Here is a 20,256-nt window from a genome sequence, read left to right on the forward strand (position 1 = left end):
CCTTGCAATCACGACGTACAGTGGCAATATCGCACTAAGAGTTTAAAGGGATGGTACAGTATTGGTGGAGATGAGAATTGGGCTTTGAACTTTTTTTGAGATACTAAGAAAACACTTATGATATAGTACAGAGCATACCATTTTAAGAGGAATTCAAAGTTTATTTGATGAAAATCGGGTTTGGAATGACTGAAACATCCAAAAACAAAGTAAAACAAATCGAAAGTAATGAAGTGTGGGTCCCACACAGGCAAGTTAAATTGCTCTTTTTTGGATATCTCAGTCATTTCAGAATCAATTTTTATCAAATAAACATTGAATTCCTCATAGAATAGAAAAAGAGGTTTCTCATCATCTCACAAAAAAAAGTTAGAAACCTGAAATTAGGTCTTAACCAAAACTATACTATCCCTTTAAGGCCATGGAGCTCCAAGAGACATGTCCGTATACCAATTATTGTACTATATCGTGTGAAGGAAAGAAAGCAGTACAGATCTAAGCGTGCATGTGTACCGTGGTGATTGTCAACTGATATAAACGTACCTGGTTCTTTCTCTCATCAAGTACACTGCAAATATTATACTTTCGGTTTCAATTAGCAGTTCTGATTGAAGGCAGTGAAGAGCAGGAAGTACATTCAAACCTCTGAGACATAAATGAGGAAAACAAATCAAGAGAAGGACATTATAAGAAAGTGCTACATTTTACAGTGTACCAGATTTTTTTAAAAATCTATTTATCATTTTTTGTTTGTATTTGACCAGGGAGGCGAGACGTCTCACTTCCCTGATTTAACGAAGCGAATCGATGAATAGCCATCAGTGGCAGAGCAATTACAACAGCTATTTGGATTTGTGTGCTCTGCTAACTCCTTCTGTCTCCTTGACCTTGTGTGGATATGAAATGAAAACCATACATACGGGTAATTTTTTCTGTAGCTTAGCCTCATTTTCGTCAAGAAGAGCTCAATATACAGTCCACAACACGGATCAAGAGTGACAATGGATGATGTACCTGTCCGGAAATGAATTTCCGGGAATTAGTTACAGGGCTAGAATGTGTTTCGTATGATAGCAGTGTTTGTCAAGCCTATAACCCACAGAGGGATCCACTACAGAACTTACTAATTTGGGAGTTCGTGTTTCATAATAGATGTAGCCTATCTATCTGAGCTGCACACAATGCGGACAGCTCCGGAGTGATGAATGTGGTGGTGAATTGTTCCCGGTTTTATACTTTGCCAATCGTCTCGCGTTCTTTGGTTTTCAATCTCATGCAGGGACAAAAAAAAATCGCAAACTGAACTCACACCCACACCACGAACAGCCTCAGTCCAGCACGAGATCACACGCATGCCATCCGTGGCAAAAGCTAACCTCGCGACTTTTCACATTACAGGTCTCTCTACAACTATACACTTCCGTTTAAGCTTGAGAAATTCGTCATTGTTCGTCAAGTTCACGGCGGCGAAGTCTGCATGCTATCCACTCTTTCAGAGTTGTAGAGGTGTGAGTAACTGAGCGATATGGAAGTAACACCGTAGATCACTCTGCAAAGTTCTTCGTGCGGCTTCTCAGCACCCCATGACTACGATCTGTAAGCTTCTGTAGGAGAGCTCAGAACGTAGTAGGCCTGCATTGTAGTGTAAAGCAGCAGCGAGAGGGCCTCGGCCAGGGGTGCATGCCATAGGTTTTTCTTCCCTGTTTCTCCCGGGTGAAGTTCGACAGACAACATGCAGCAGTTTATCACCAAGGCGGCGCAGACTATTCAAGGTAAACGGTTTTGTATCTCTACTACGTGCTGTCATCGATCGTATAAACCGGTTCTATTCACATAATCATATCTCACTCGCGGGGATCGCATGAATAACCCAGTTCGTGATAAGAAGCGCGTTTGCTCGGTTTTCGTTATCAATTCAAAGTAAATAATGCTGTTGTCCTCCTGCAAATACTTCTGTGTACTGATCATACCAATTAACATTTACTTCCACCTCCCTGAAACCCCGCAGCCACGTTTATTGTCAGTCTGTCTATCTGTGTATATATCTATACTAATGTACCTATCTATTATAGACGTATATAGGTGATATATATATATATATATATATATATATATATATATATATATATATATATATATATATATATATATATATATATATATATATATATATATATATATATATATATATATAATATATATATATATATATATATATATATATATATATATATATATATATATATATATATATATATATACACAAAAAAAAAAACACGTTTGTTGAGTGTGAGTTTGTGGAGGTGTGTATGTCAACGTATTGATGTGCATCGCTGACAATTTATGATCATTAGAATACGCGGTTGATTTGGTCGTGCAATGTATATGAAAAAGAGTTGCATAAATACATGAAACAAACAACTGTTAGTTTCAGTCGCTGATATAGCAGCAGCAGATGACCTTTGAGATACGCACACTACGCTGTATTAGCCTATGATTATGCATTGTATCTTCTTATAATGGGAAGTGAGTGAGAAAGATCAACATCGTGAAATGATTGCGCAATATGAACATGTGCCTGTACGCTCCGCGTTTGCTTTATTGTTGTCAGTTTATACTCGAAACGATATGAAGCACTGATGAAAAAAAAAAGTGAAGTACAATGCATACTTAATGTATTGAAAGGACTTTGTGAATGTGTTGTGCTTGTTAATGTTTTTTCATGAAAGAACGCATGGGTTTCCAAATGGGCAAATTTCCACTGCCTGAAGCGATCGACGAAAGAGCTCTAAACGTCATCTTTAGAAATAAGGCAAAGAAAGATGACATATTCAATGAGCTGTTATGAATATGATGTGTTCATATGGCCTACTCAAAATCGGCATTTAAAGACGGTTAGATCAATCGTGCCTGTTCACGATCGAAAAATACGCTTAGAAATCAATTGACAGTAGTGTGGTGTAGAAGTTAACCCAACCATTTTAAGATTAATCTGAAAAGGAAGAGTGAAATCTTGTGATTAGCACAACAGTGAATATTTGATCAAATTTGATTTAAAAAAAAATGTTGAAGGAAGTTATTAATTTATAGAAAGATTCGCCAAATTTTGCAAAACTGTCGTCGAACAGTTTAGATGAATATGCAAATCACCTCGCAATTTTCCATTGATTGTATAAAAAGATTGACGGAAATGTCTTTTTTTTTTCTGCTACAGTATATAAGTGTGAAGCATAATGTTATTCCTGGCAGAATACATAGTGATCAGTATAGGATTTGTGACCGTAACAATTCCGTTTTTAATAAACCCAAACAAACAAACCGGAAATTTCAAGATTTTGTGTACGAACTATTATGGCAAGTTGTCTTTCCCAAATTAACCTGTCCAATTTTAGAGGATCTTTGCTTCTCCTTTTTTGTTATCACTAAACATATTATAAACCACTGCTGTCTGAGGTACCATTTGTAAACAAGCTCTTACCCTGTATACCGTTTTGCTACTTTTGGCAATGACTTATGGTTCCTTTCCGCTTTGTGGTTTTAATCGATTCTAAGGTCTGCAAACTACTGTGTAAGGAAAAATGAATCAAATAAATGCACCGACTCGTTTGCAAATAAAGTGACTTCCGGGCTGCAGAGAAAACGCATGACTTATATTGTGATGACGGTATCGTGATTGTTAACCTCACCTCGAACATCATGCATGCCGTTTTTCCGTTCCGATCCTTCAAAGAACTTGGGGAGATACCAGCTGTTACTTTCTCGCAGCGTTTCGTACTCTTTTTGTTGCCAAAAATATTGCACTTTTCATGGAAAATGCTTTCCCCAGATTGTGTTACTATACAATATGTATGTGGCAGGGAAGGCAGAAATACCATTTTCCACACCCCCCCCCCCCCAAAGAAAACAAAAAAAACACAAAAAAAACAAAAAAAAAACAAAAAAAAAAACAAAACAAAAAAGAAACAAAACACCCATTTTCAGGCCTCAGAATACTGAAATGCCGTTTACAAGGTTGGCACCCCTGATTTTCCATATATGGTAAGATGTAGGTGATCCATGATGCGGATACAGGTCCGGGTATCACGAGCATGCATACTCTTTACACTGCCTTCATCAACAACACCAACAACAAAACAAATCAAAACAAAGGGATTAAAGAACGACCCGCTTTTGAACAAAATTAATGTTGTTTAACGCTGAGCCTAAAAACAATGAATTGATTTGTAACAGAGCACGCTGGAGCAGGTTCATTTCAGTTTTTCTAAGTATCGTCTTCAATTGACATTTAGTCTGTCAAAGTTTGACAAAGTTCGACAAAGTTTTTTTGTTTTGTTTTGTGTGGGTTTTTTTAGCTCACCTGAGCCAAAGGCTCAAGTGAGCTATTGCGATCGCCCTTCGTCCGGCGTCCGTCGTGCGTCGTGCGTCGTGCGTTGTGCGTCGTGCGTCGTGTGTCGTGCGTCGTCCGTCGTGCGTAAACTTTTTACATTTTCATCTTCTTCTTGAAATCCCCAAGACCGATTTTCATCAAACTTGGCAGGTAGCATCCCTAGGTGGTTAGGAACTCAATTTGTTAAAATGGGCACCATGCCCCACCCAGGGGGCCCCCAGGGGGGCCCAAACCCCCCAAAATTAAGGAATCTGTAAAAATCTTCTTCTCTAGAACCAGAAATGATAGAGCTAATTTAATACTATGAGTTAGTACATTGATGACTGTAGTTTCAAATTTGTTCATGGCAGAATCAGGGGTGCCCCCCTTGGGACCCAGGGGAGGGGGGTGGGGAGGGGTCCTTATGGGGCCTAAATTGTACATTTTCATCTTCTTCTTGAGAACCCCATGACCCACTTTCACCAAACTTGGCAGGTAGCATCCCTAGGGGGTTAGGATCTCAATTTGTTAAAATGGGCACCATGCCTCACCCAGGGGGGCCCCAGGGGGGCCCAAACCCCCCAAAATGAAGGAATCTTTAAAAATCTTCTCTAGAATCAGAAGTTATAGAGCTAAGATAATACTGTGAGTGAGTACATTAAATACTGTAGTTTCAAGTTTGTTCATAGCAGATCCAAGGGTGCCCCTCTTGGGGGCAGGGGGTTGGGAAGTTCCAAATGGGGGCCTGAATTGTACATTTTCATCTTCTTCCTGAAAACCTCATGATGGATTTTCGTCAAACTTGGTAGGTAGCATCCCTATGGGGGTCAGGATCTCAATTTGTTAAAATGGGCACCATGCCCCACCCAGAGGGCCCCAGGGGGTCCCAATCCCCCCAAATTAAGGAATCTTAAAAAATTTGGGCCCTTATTGTACATTTTCATCTTCTACTTGAGAATGCCTGGTCAAATTTTAGTAGAGCTGTGAATAATTTAGATTAGTGACTGCGTGAAAGGTGAACTTGCGATACTCAGGTGAGCGCTAGACCCGCGGGTGTCTTGTTTGTTTGTTTTTTTTTTGGTCATTTCGTATGTACAATTTAGTACGTACTCTGCAAAGCGCTGGTAGTGTCAATATGAAGTCATATGAAAAAAAGTAATCGATGTTTGCAAAGGAAAATGAAATGAAACGCTCAAAACATAATTTTTTTTTTTCAGACGAAGCACTTTTTATTACGTGTCTACTAGTTTCTTTGTGCCAGAGTAGAGTCAACATTTTCATTTTCCACTGTTAACCTCATTTCATGTAACGATCAAAATAAACCACGAGTCACGGGTTTGGCACTGAAAATGAAAAGGCATGTGATGAATCATACATGATAAATAGAGGCATTTATATTGTGCATGTGATGCATTTCATTTGGTATCATAAACAGTGTAATGATTTTTATATTTTATCGCCTCTCCATTGTTTCTGCTCTAAAGCATCCTTTACTATCCCCGTAAAACTAAACAAGGTAGGGTTGATGAGTGACATATTGCAGAAGTAATACAAGTAATAGAAAGATGGGTCCCACCTATTATTAGAATCGCTTTGTTTTGGATATCTCAGCCAGTTCAAAACCTATTTTCATCAAATAAACTATGAATTCCTCTTTCAATTACATGCTCTTTCATATTTCATTAGAGGTTTCTCATTATCTCAAAAATAATCATCAAAAACCTCAAGCTCCTTCTCAACCAAAAATGTACCATGGATAGTATTGGCTAGGCAAATTGTTGTACTGACCGAAACGGGCAGCTTCGGCGGAAAATTTCGTTAACGAAGCTGCTTTTGGGAGCAATTGTCGCAGGAGCAAATATCATGGAACCATTTTTGACATACACACTATATACAGATTCTAGTGTTTTGATGAAGTATTCAAACCTGTAGAAATGAATAGCAGTGAATGCTGCGGTTTGTTATTGCAGACAGACCCGACACCATGGGGCGGTTCGTTGATATCGGTTACTCGCGTGAATCTAGCAGGATCTAGCAAGGCCCTCGCGCAACCCCACTCAGCTGGGCTCTCTTCACCACACAGCGAGAGGGCCTTGGTCAAAGGCTAGCAGGAAGTACACTATGTAGTAAATATCCGGTGTGGTATCGAAGTAAAAACAAAAACACAAAAGCTTAAGAGATCGGATGGTTTAATGAAGGTCAAACGAGGAATGATGAATACACTGAAAGGAGCAGTTATCTATCAGGGTGGTTTTAATTGCAGCCATTATTATTTCGCGCTCGAATTGGAGTGAAGAACAATCTCTTTTCAAAGGGCTATAGGCCCGATCCCTACGTTCTTAGATTGATTTTTTAAAGGGTTGTTTTTACATGATTTTTTTAAAGACTTGCAAACATTATTGTAGCCTCGTTCTCGTATGTCACGTTCTATTGGTTGTACTATCAGCTCAGCTTTTAGAAAATACTTCAGAAGGAAAAAGAAGTGTTTTACTGGTGACCATTATCATCATTGCAAAACTGGTCTTCTCAATTATGATTTTAGACACACTTCACTTGAAGACAGAAAATAACAACCCCTGTACAATGCTACAACGGAGCCACAGAAGTAAAAACGAATAGTATCGGCTTATATTTCACAATGGTCGGATCTGTGCCAAACAATAATTATGTTTGTTTGAGTGAATGTTTGTGCTGTAGTCCGGGCGACACGCCCACTTGTCCGTTCACGTTATTCTTTCCCGTCAAGGCATCATGCTCATACGTGTACCGTGGCTTTGATTTTGATTTTAATTTGATTTGATTTGATTTGATTTTTGCATTTCTTTTGCATTTCCTATTATACAAGAATAAAGCACAAAGTCAATTGATCAAAGTATTTGAAGATTATATTTTAACAGCTGAAATAGGTGGAAAGAGGTATATGATTGACTTAAGTACAACCTTATTTTTCTCGGTAATACAAAACGAAGATTAATCTTTAAGATTTCACGTATCTGCTGTTCAAGTGACAGTTTAATAAAAATAATGCGGAAGACTACCTATGAGCAGATACTTTACGAGGATGTAAATGGTCTGAAAAAATAAATATGAGAGAATAGATTTTGGATGAATAGTCGCACTGCACTTCTGTCCCATTCAGACTGATCTCGAGTTTAACATTGAAATGCTTTTCTTTTTGTCTCAATGAAAAAAAAAAGTCATCTCAAACTGGGGGAAATTGCCAAGGAATATGACATAGCTCTCTCCTTTGCTTCATAGGACAGTCAGTAATTACTTTCTGCGTATAACATCTTTACCATCTCAATGATAAAATAGAATAGTTATATTGGGTGGTCATTGTACGAAGACGTTAAATCTGCGCAAATACTAGCATGTAGCCTTTATATAAATAATGTTGCTAAAATATGACGTAATTTTTCTTCTCCTAGATTCGTTCCAAGTGAGGAGAGGTCCCGCAAATCAAGATGAACCCGGACGAAGGTATTTTCATTTAACATTTTGTTACAATTGTCTATAGTGTTTTGTAGTGAGAAGTTTAACACCAAGTGTATAACTACATGTATACGGTGATGTAGGCCTACGTAAATGCTATCGGGAAATAAAGATTATTCCATGAGCTTAACTTGCTTCCTGCTGTCATTGGAAAAAAAAATAAAACAGTAATTGAAAACAACGTAACATACCGGTAATAGAGGAATTAGTGCAATGCACAGCAACTTCCTAAACCACGTAAACAGAGGATGCCTCTTCCGGACCATACAGCATACTTCTTGTGGATTAACGTGCTCTAACTACAACTTCCCGAATGTTGAAACGTATCAGAATAATTCTCTCTACCAATTAGCCATTTGTTTGACAGCTTCCGGCTGATGTATAAGGGCCATAATGTACTATTTTATGTGGCACTCTATTTTTCATCCCTTAAGTTTATACAATTTTACGGTCTAAATAAAAAAACCAACAAACCAAAAACCAACATGCTGAGATCCAGGTGTGAGATCCAAAGCTACACGGATATTGAATGTAATCTGATATTAAAATGTGAAATTTCCAGGGCAGTATATCGTGATTGGCCATTTGGAGAGAAGGAAGCCCGTAAACAGTAGTTTTAGTGCAGCTCTCTGCTAACAAGCCTGTGTTTGCTGCCAGCCCCTTGCTAAAAAACTGTTTTAAAGAGGATATCCACCCCAAAAATGAATAAACTCTAAAATAAAGAGATTTAAAAAAAATGACAAAAATTGGATAAAAAAATCAGGAAGATAAGACATTTTCAAATGTTATTCTTTCGGAAAATATTTCTTGACCAGTCCTTATATGAATAATCAATGAGATTGTTGATGATGTCATGCCCTCACAATTTTTCATATTTGATACGGGTATTGATACCGTGCGTATCAAATATGAAACTCGGAAAATTTAGTTTTTAGCTGATACAGGTTAAAGCATGTTCCCATGTCAGAGTTAACATTTGTCCTTTTTTTTTTTTTTTTTAGGTGGTTGTAAGGCAAGGTTTCATACCTTTCTTTTTTTTTATGATGGAAATAAATAAACTATTGAATATTGAACTGAATACAGCTGAAACAGGAAATTTTTGTCATTTCTGTATTTCCGAAAAAAATTGAAATTTCAGAATGTTATAACATCCTGATTCCTTATTATACCCCCGCCACACGTGAAGGAGGTATACAGGAATCACCGTGATGTTGGTCGGGCGGGCGGTCGGGCGGTCGGTCGGTCGGTCTGTTGCAAAATCTTGCGTCGTGAACTCCTCCTACAGTTTTGAAGCAATTTAAATGAAACTTCGGGTTAATGATGATATTGAGGTATAGATGTGCAAGACATGTTTTTTTGTGTTTGTCGGACAATGCGTTGCCATGGCAACCATAATTTTACCAAAACCTTGTGGATTGGATAACTTCCATAGTATTTAAGCAATCAATTTCAAAATTGGTATCTATGATGATCTATAGGTGTAGCTGTGCAAGACACTCTTTGTGTTTGTACTTGACAAAGCGTTGCCATGGTAACCAAATGTTTTCGTCGAAATCTTGTGGAGTGAATAACTTCCACAGTTTTGAAGCAATTGAAATCAAATTTGGTAGGCATTATGGCCTTGAGGCATAGATGTGGAACACATGATTATTTTGTGTGGAACACATAATTTTTGTGTTTGTCACACAAGCCGTTGCCATGGTAACCACAATTTTACCAAAACCTTGCAGATCAAATAACTTTTCCGTCATTCAAACAATTAAAGTCAAATTTAGCATGTATCATGATCTAGAAGTGTAGTTTTGCAAGACACAAATGTGTTAATATAAGAAAAATGTGTTGCCATGGTAACCACTCATTTTTGTATCAAAATAAACCATTCAAGCTATGAAGGTCAAATTTTGTGTGTATGATGGTCTTTAAGTGTAGTGATGCTGGGGGAAAGCATGTTTCCATTTGCTATAAGTTTTATACTCAGTGTTATGTCAACTCTGTAATTGTACAGTAAACTAAAATTATTCTGTTTCCAATTCGACAAGTGCACAAAGTTGGTATCAACGTCATTGCCCTCATGACATCACATACTATAAAGCAACACAAGGGGCGGGGGTATTAATCACCTTCAGTGATAATTCTAGTTCGATGTGGATAATTTTTGCATTTTTCTTTTCGGATTTTTTTTCTCTTTTTCTTATGAAATTTATAAAATTCTGGATTGGATTTCTTGTTAAAGTTTCGCTTCATGATGTCAAGTTTGTAAAACTGTCCCCGTTTTAAAGGAGTATTTCTTAGCCTATAACATGCATATGAATTTAGTAGATACAGATTTCTGTCTTTTTTGGAAATACAATGACAGTTTATAGACAAGTCGAATAAAGTTATGAATTTGTTCATTCCATGTGCTGCTTCCTGTAGACTGGACCTCTTCACGATTTGTATTGAAAATATTCGTTCGACTGCTTCAGCAATTGTAAAAAGACTTTTTTCTAAAGTTTTGTGGGTGCGAGGACATAAAAAAAATCACTTGCACTTGGTTCATTATAAAGCAGGAGTTGAGAATGATTTTTGTCATTATCAAATCGAGAGAATGTGCGTTCCTCATAACGTAATCTTTACTGAAATTATTTTCATACTTTTTTCAATGTATTTATACTATTTTGACATGATTATCGTTGGAACGTTCCCATTTAGATACGGCGGCACGTGAATGTTTAATTAAATCCTTAACCGATAATTTTGAACTGATTATCCTGTTTTCTTCAATTAAGCTCGCAGGTGTGTTGGAGTAATCTTTCCATACTCATCGATGTCCTATACGTTTGGGGGAATCTTCGCACTTAAACAAGAGGGAATGGGAAAAATCTTTGAATTTCCTGTCATGATTTTTCATTTACTGGAAGATTAGTGATTTACCATCCAGCTTGAAAATGCTTCCTTTAGCCTTAATATGAGTATAGTGCGATGTGGTTGCAAAGTTGCAGTAATTGATATTCATATCCGTTCCTGCTTTAATACTGTACTTTTAAAATCATATCGTTCGTAATAACCTAACAAAACATGTTTATGATGCATTTCTATACATGTTATGATATCATCTCCTTTTTTAATCTACTTGTGGTGGCGAGTAATAATCACTCTCCGGTGAATTCTTTGGATGATGGTGCGAAATTGTTTACTTAGTATACGTGCACGAGTTGCATCTGACATAAAATTGTGGTTGCTCCATCGAGCAAGTCCAGGCACGTTCCTGGATTGGCTGTCGTAGCTATCACGCGGGAAGGAAATGTGCGTGGGACTCGGAGTTGATAACGTTGTAACCATGGCAATTTTGGCAATTTCGTATGTTTATTGTCGCATCCAAAGAATGGAACAATATCCCCTCTTTTATTATAGTAGCTAACTGTACTTATCAATTTGAAAGATTCCCGAAAACATATCTCTTCCCTGATTAGATGTTTATACAGATATTTACAGTTACTCATAGAAATTTTCCTTACTTTATCCCTTCTATGCTATTTAATTTTGTTTTTGTATTATTTTGTGTAAACGCTGTGATATCTTTTATTATGGAGAGCAAATACTTATTATTATTATCATTATTATTATCATTATTATCATCATCATCATCACTATCAATGTTATCATTGTTATTATCATCATTATTATTGTTATTACACTGTATTATTATTAATTCATTATTATCATTATTGACTCCCGAATGAGAACCAGATCGCCAATTTACACGACTGCACAAACTTCTTACATGACCAATGTCTACCATCGTTAAATAGAGAAATGTCCCTCTATATCCCGTCATTTTCAAATAGGTCTGTACATTATTTTATAGAGTGACATCCAAAGAGAAAAAAACATGCATTAGAACTTTTAAGATTTAAAGTGAAACAGGTTTTCATAAAACATATATTTTTCGCAATGATTGTACTATTATTATTTGATCATTGCTGACCATTGTTTCGTTTTATTTCATCAATTTCTGGCATATTTTGTTTTTCTTTTATAAATTAAAACGCACATTGACATCCGTGCAAAACAATCAAACGAGCATCATATACCCCTTTTGTAACTCTTTTCTTTTCTATGTGAATTTTATTTTGATTTGTATATTTTTTACGATAACGACTTTTGCGATAACCCGATTTGAACTAAAACTATTTCAAGAGTCTACTCATCTGCTAGTCGAATAAGCAATAGATTTTTAACGTGGCTATGCCTTTGACAAGCTTTTTCAATAAAACGACATGAATGCGACACATTTATGCTAGTCCAAGACTAATTCATACCAGTGAATGAGATGTAAAATGTTTTAGAAGTTATTACCAATATTTTTGCCTATGTGCAAAAAAAAGTTATATGAATGAACTGAAAGAATGTTAATTTAGCATGTCCATGTATCAGAAGGAATGTCTGATGAATAAATTTTTCTATTGTATTTTTATCATAATTTTGTACCGTCAACGCAGTGGGCTCTACCGAATGCATTCGGTTGCCAACCCATGCAGGCCGGAAGTCAACTTGGAAGAAAACTCAGGAAAGGTCAAAATGAGAGAACGGGACAATCCGAACATTCCACATCGCACTCCAGCTAAGGTGAGGATGACGTCAGGAAACCACTTTTTCTGACATTTGGTGCTCTTAAAGGGGACGTCCGGATGATTTTCAGACTTTTACATTTGAACAACTATAAATTAGTAACAGTACAGAGTTTCAGATTTTATAGTGTTTGGGGTGAGGAATAAGAATGTTTTCAAAATTTATAACAAATTGCAATGAACAAGGATGATGACATGGCAGCCTCACCATAAGAATGCATGACTTGGGGCCCAGGGAAGCAGAACAAGAGAAGAAGGTATGGATAGATTCTACACAGGTGAACTTGTTAAGCAAGCGGTATTGTAATGCAATTACATTGCATTTCTTAATTTACTATGTGAGACTCCTATGTCATCAACACTGTTCAGTGTAATTTGTTAAAGATTTTCAGAGTATTGGTTTCTCTGCTCAAGGACCACAATAAATTCCACAAATCTATACATGGAGCTGCCGATTTATGTAGGCCTTCTACATGTTGTAAAATTATGAAAATTGCCTGGAATGCCCCTTTTATCTCTGTACTTTATCACCAAAATGTCTCACTTCTTCTCTTCAATCCCCATCAAAAGCATAATGTACCCCGCTTTTTTTTATTTTACTCATGTCGATATTTCTGTACTTTCAATTTATCAACATATTGTGCCCATCTGTTTTAATGTTGAGATGGAGAAAAGAATAAACTTAAACTTGAACCAGAATAACTTCTATATTTACATACTTTTCCAACTTTTCATGAGGTATAGAGTAATTTTTTTTTAAATCAATTCTTCTTTTTTTTCTTCAAATTTGGTAATACAGTGTATGTTGGTAATGGAATCAATGTAGGCCTACACATTTATCTTTTCTCCTTTGAAACATGTACATTGTAATAAATGTAATTGATGTTTTCTACACAGGTATTACTGAAAAGAATTGTTATTTATGTATGAAATTATGTTGAAGAAATGAAATCAATCAAACGAACAAACAAATATATAAGGTCGAATTATTTCTTTCGGTTGACGAATTTTAAGAAGCCCCCTTCGCTAACTTTATAACTGATTCGTATAACTTCACAGTATGTCTTAAAGGGTGTGTGCAGATATTCAGAAACCACTCAATGAGATGTCAAAGAGCATGCAGTTCTAAGGGGTATCAAAAGTTTATTCGATGAAAATCGGTTTTGAAATGGCTGAGATATCCAAAAACAAGGTGAAACAAAGAGATCCTAATAAAGTTGTGGCATGTCGCCTTTTATTATTAGCACTTTTTTGGATATCTCAGCCTTTTGAAAAGCAATTTTCATCAAATAAACGTTGAATCCTTCTTAAAATTACATGCTCTTTCATATTTCATAAGAGGCTTTTCATTATCTCACTTAGGAATGTTCAAAACATGAATCCCCACCTCAACCAGTACTGTACAGTCCCTTTAAGGTGATTAAGATTTCTGGTTCTTTTGCAGATGAGTAAAATGTTTGTATTTTCCCCCTGACTTTGTGCAGATTTTCTGGATTTGACCACTTTCTTCTGATCTCTCCCCAATATAAGATATTATGTAGTGAAAATCAGATGTACCAGTTTTGATAACAACATGGTGATTTCTGCAAAAATGACCCCAGGTGTGAGTGCACGTCACGAGTATGACACCCACGAGTCATACTGTCGGACTCAAGGCCCTTTTCCAGTGCTGAGCCCATGGGCCGTATGGCTCGTGGGTGTCGGGCTCGAAGGATGACCCCCCCCCCCCCCCCCCCCCCCCCCCGCGAGTCGAGGGGTTGAAGGAGACGGGCACTAATAATCTGAGTGGTAATAGGAAAACAAAACCGAATGAACCGTCAGATTTTTGAAAGATAACTGAAATAAAAGATAAGGACTTTAACTCATTCGATTGATTAGATTGATAGGTAAATTAGTGGGAAAAGCTCAGCTTGATTATGAATGAGAGCCTGAAGAAGTAGATAACAGTACTTACTGAATGAGCGAAAAAAAACAAAACCTATTTTCATTATTGTTAAAATGAACAAATGACTGCATGAATAAATTGAAAGGACGCATAAGATAGTGTGCATTGATAGACAAACAGATGGTCCTCCATGGTATAGTACAGAGTTTGAATGGGTATTAACTCAAGTGATCATCGCGGATATAGCTGCAGATTTGGTACATCAATCATGCCAATTTTTTTCATGTACGACTGTCAAATCAACGGAGAAGTCAACGTGTAGAATGTCCCCTGCAAACTGCTATACAAGCCTGTTATTTCTCCTTCGTTTTTGTCTAGTTCGTGAAAGTGGACGCTCAGACAAACCCAAGCACCATTGTGAATTTCATGAAGAGAACATGGAAAATCCGCAAGCCTCGTCTGTTGATCTCGGTAACGGGCGGCGCGGGCAACTTTCCCCTCAACGGTCCGCTCCGCGACGCGTTCCGCCGGGGGCTCATCAAGGCCTCTCTGAGCACGAGTATGCACTATACACACTTCTCCTTCATCGGCTAATCTGAAGCTTAAAGGGATCGTACAGTTTTGGTTGAGACCTAATTTCAGGTTTCTAACATTTTTTGGTGAAATAATGAGAAACCTCTTATGAAATATGAAAGAGCATGTAATTCTATGAAGAATTCAACATTTATTTGATGAAAATTGGTTTTGAAATGGCTGAGATATCCCAAAAAGAGCAATTCTAATGAAGTGTGGGACCCACACTTTATTACTATCCCTTTGTTTTACTTTGTTTTTGGATGTTTCAGTCATTCCAAACCTGATTTTCATCAAATAAACTTTGAATTCCTCTTAAAATGGTATGCTCTGTACTACATCATTAGTGTTTTCTTGGTATCTCGCAAAAAGTTAAAAGCCCAATTCTCATCTCCACCAATATTGTACTATCCCTTTAACAGTGGTTAGGGAATGACAAGAAGGCTGAACGACAAGTTGATAAAACTAAACAAATAATTCCTCTCGTCTGCTTATCTTAAACAAGTTAACATATAGATTCCTCCTTAAGTCTTATAATGTAACAGAAGGAAATTAAGTTTGTTTGTTAATCTTTTTAGAAGGTTTTGTAAGCACCAGGATGCTATTGATTTTTTCGTAGGCATTTAGGACGCGTCTTTCGCGGCATTCCACATCACATCCCTTGATTATTTTATCGCATACTTGTATACTATTACACGTGCCTTCACAGAACAGATTAACATGTTCCGCTATCAGCAATTCCATACAATTATCGCTTTCAACGCTCTACACTTTTAATATGGCTAATAGTCTCTGTTGGTTTGATCTTGAATGTATCGATTGATCTAGTCTTTTTGTTTTTAGTTGTCTCGTCTCTTTACTTCTATTTCTGTTTCCACCCTTTCCCCTCTTCCACTTCTTTTTTTTTTTCATCCCGCACACTTGTAGTTAAGTTTTCACCTATTTTTTCTCATGTGAGGTGCCCACATTGTACAAGCATAGTCTTTTGAGTGGGTATAATTATACCTCCACTTTTTTTTCGCAGAATGTATAAATATGTTTTATGAAAAATGCCTCATTTTGTAATGACTACTGATAAATGTTATTTTTTTGCTATCTATGTATCATTCCTTCAAACGCATGTCGAATTTATACTTTTTGTACATTCTGTTGAAAGAAGTGAAAATAAAACCTTTAAATTTGAATTTGAATAGATATTAAACAACGTGGCCACAGCTTACTCATCTTCTCCTATTTTGCACTTTAAATTTTTGTACATGAATTTGATACGTGATACGGGATACGGGAATGAACAGTTTTTGATTGGGGGGGGGGGGGTGGGGCGGCATGGTGATGTTCACCCTCGAAAACCAGTATTAAGGACTTAACATGAAAATTAATGGCATCTTTATAATGATAATTATTATTTTTTTAATTATTATAATATTATTATTGCTTGTGACTGGTTCCTCGGAAAGCAAGGAAGGAATTTTCAGAAACTTTATGTCAAGACACGAACCGCTTGATTAGTTCTTTAATTCGGAAAGCACCGAATGCTTTGAATACCCTGCAACCCTGTAGAACAGAAAAAAAAAAAACCCTCACACAATCCTGGCTTCACTTGGGAGGTGAAATGTATACACTCGGACGAAAACGAGTTCATAAATTCACCTTTGGTGTTTACCTTGGTTCCCTCATCACAAAATAGCAAGCTTAAACTCTATCAACTGAAACTTTCTGAGACATTCCCCAGCCTGCCACATCTTCTGCAATGACCCATGTCGACCTTGTTTTTGACCTTGTGCCCGATCCTTCAGATGCCCTGTTTTTTCTCTATACCATACGCAGATGCTTGGATCATATCCGGCGGCACGTACGCCGGTGTGATGAAGTACGTCGGGGAGGCTGTGCGAGACTTCGGCGTAGACGCGGCGATGAATGTGGTAGCCATAGGGATAGCTACCTGGGGCATTATCGACCACCGGCACGAACTACTCTCCCACCTGCAGGTTTGTGTCGGGTTCCTTGCTCGGGATCTCGCGCGGTTCGCGGTTCAAACGAGACTGATGCGCAGTATTAGGTGCCACTCAAAGAGATTTTACACCACGCCTATAAAATCTCCTTGGTGCCACCGTGCTCGAAATGCTGAGACCATCACAAACCATGTTCCGATACCCGTACAATAGTTTCATGTTTTCTTTCTGAGTTGATTTTATATGCGTCCTGATTTTCATGAGTATACTACTACGAGGAAAGTTGTCAGCTTAAAGAGTTTTCAAGATTCTTGACTTTCTGCAAAGCTAACGCACCATTTAAAGTGGCGGAATAATTATCTTCAACGTCACTGACATTTACTGGGAATTGTATTCGTTGTTCATTTTCTTTTAATCCAATCCACTCTTGTGAACCAATCTACTCCTGGTGTCATTTTCACAGGAAATAAAGAATGTAGAGCAAATAGCCATTCATTCTATGAATACGATGTAGGCCCTACATTAACTACTGGTATGAATTTGATAGTGAAAGATGTGGTCTTGCAGTATATTTAAATGATTATGCTGATGAATATCATAGCAGAAGTTGAAACATGAGAATCACATCTTGTAATGCACGCATAGTTGAAATAAAGATCACTAAGGTTCGAACGTATTCTGTTTTCATCTGAAATAATAGTATTACCTAAGATAGATTTCTACAACAACCAATTATCTTGTTATCGGCAAGTTCAGACATCTAGCTCAGGACAGGCTTTGGACTAACGGTCTGCCCAGTCCGTTCCAATCCCACTTACTGTTTACACCCACGATGCCCCTCTCCACTAATCACGCATAATATTTTAGACATGTACCAACTCACCAGGCCCTCTGGAAACATAGTGGATACCGTCAGAACGCAAAATGCAAGAAAGCCTTTGTATCTATTGTGGGTTGACCAAATTAACTACATCATCATGATAATTATGTGGAAGATTGATAACTGTGATGATTACTGTTATTATTTTCGATTGGCTGCCATTATTATAATTAGGCTCTTTAAGGTACTTGTAATGAGTATAATTATTATTATTATTATTATCTCTATCTTCACAAGATATCTCTTGGAGATTAATATCACGTCAAGTTCCATCCTGGAACCTTAGACTTTCAGTACTTTTCTCAGGATTCGTGCCGTCCCAAGCAATGCTGCTTTTTGGAGCGTTTGCACTCGAGCGGGCACACCAACGTCGTCCAAGTGCCGTCGCAGCTGCTTTGGCGTTGTTCCGAGTGCTCCAACGACAATAGGGATCGCCTTCGTTCTCATATTCCACAAGCGGCGAAGCTCTCTGGCAAGGTCTTGGTACTTCTCTATCTTTTCCTTCTCTTTCTCGGCTACTCTGCTGTCTCCCGGTACCGCGACATCGACGATTTGTGCACATCTGTCGAGCCCTTTCTACGACGATGATATCCGGACGCCTGTGCTGGATGACATTATCAGTTTGAACATCGAAATCCCACAGGATTTTAACTTGACCATTTTCAGAAACTTTTTGTGGTTCGTGCATATACCATTTGCTCTCACATGGTATTTCATGTTTTCTGCAAAGCTCCCAGTGAACGACTTGTGCCAGTTTGTCATGTCGTCTTTTGTACTCCTTTTGCGCCAATTTACTACAGCCACATACGATATGTTGCATTGTCTCGTCTCTTTCTCGGCATATCCTGCATGCGGCATCCACATCTCTCTTTTGTATCTTGGCTTTCAGAGCATTTGTTGACAGTGCTTGCTCTTGGGCAGCGATGATCAGTCCTTCTGTCTCCTTCTTCAGTTCTCCTTTCTTCAGCCATAACCATGTGTCATTACTGCTGATGTTCTCTGTCTCTCTGCAAAACTGCCCGTGCAGCTGCTTTTCTCTCCACTTTGCGGATCTTTCTGTTCGTTTCTGGCTTTTGAAAGTAAGTGAATCAATGACGTTTACATTATTTCCACTGTCAACCAGAACGGCTCGAAGGAGTTTTTCCTCACTGCTGTTTATGTAATTGTTGAGGCTGATTTGCTCCATTTCGACGCAATCTGATGCACTCACGAGCCCTCGGCCTCCTTCTGTCCTTGGCAGGTACAACCTGTCGACATCAGCACTCATTTGGTGGGTTTTGTAGATCGAGAGCATCTTTCTTGTCTTCCGATCCATAGCAGCCAGTTCCGCCTTCGTCCATTCGACCACTCCTCCTGTGTATCTCAAAACTGCTACCGCCCAGGTGTTTAGAGCTGTGATGACGTGTCCACCATTTAAGTGTGATTTTATTACAGTTTTTACACGTGAGAAGTACTCCTTCGTCACAGACACTTTGATAGCATTGTTCGAGACATCATCAGATTCCAACACTCCGAGGTATTTGTAATTCTCTCCTTCCTCCAAACTCTGTAGTATTCTTCCATCAGGGAGTGATATTCCTGCACACTTCACTCGTCTCCCTCTCTTCATAACCAGGGTAGCGCACTTGTTGATGCCGAAGTCCATGCCGATGTCTTTGCTGACCAGACGAACCGTTTGAACTAGCTTGTCGCACTGCTTCTCGTCTTTACAAAAGAGCTTAAGGTCGTCCATGAACAGCAGATGATTGAGAGAGCCATGATTTCCTCCGAGGTCATAACCGGCCGATACATTTCGCAGAACGCTTGTAAGTGGGATGAGTGATATAACGAAGAGGAGAGGTGACAGTGAGTCCCCTTGAAATATTCCTCGTTGTATTCTCACCTGACCAAGATCTTTGCCATTCGATGTGAGGGTTGTGCACCATGCCTTCATAGAATTTGTCAGTAAAGCTCGGATGTTATCTGCAAGTCCGAACTTTTGCAAGCAGTTATCGATCCATGAATGAGGCACCATATCATAAGCCTTCTTATAATCGATCCAGGCTACACACAGGTTGGTCCTCCTTCTCTTGGAATTTCTCATCACCATTTTGTCAATTAGTAGTTGGTCTTTAGTTCCTCTGCACCCTCGCCGCCCACCTTTTTGTTCGACATGGAATAAGTCCTTCCCTTCAATGAAGCTATACATCTCATTCGCTATGATGCCAGTCATTAACTTCCATATCATGTTTAAGCAAGTTATGGGTCTGAAATTTGAGGCAACATTACCTTTGGATTTGTCCTCCATGATCAGGACCGTCCTGCCTGTGGTCATCCAGTGGGGAACCTCCCCGCTCTCTAGGGCAAGCTGTAGTTGCTTTGCTATTCCCTCATGGATTGCCGTGAAATGTTTGATCCAAAATCCATGCACTGTTAAATTATTATTATTATTATTATTATTATTATTATTATTATTGTATTATTATTATTATTATTATTATTATTATTATTATTGTCAT

General features: G+C 38.0%; 1 pseudogene; it reads left to right on the forward strand.

The window, feature by feature from the left end:
• The first annotated feature begins 7,669 nt into the window (after positions 1-7,669).
• LOC140230706 (transient receptor potential cation channel subfamily M member 5-like) overlaps positions 7,670-20,256 on the forward strand; it is a 155,073-nt pseudogene continuing 142,486 nt past the window's right edge.

This window comes from Diadema setosum, chromosome 7, assembly GCF_964275005.1.
Source record: "Diadema setosum chromosome 7, eeDiaSeto1, whole genome shotgun sequence".
NCBI classification, from domain to species: domain Eukaryota; kingdom Metazoa; phylum Echinodermata; class Echinoidea; order Diadematoida; family Diadematidae; genus Diadema; species Diadema setosum.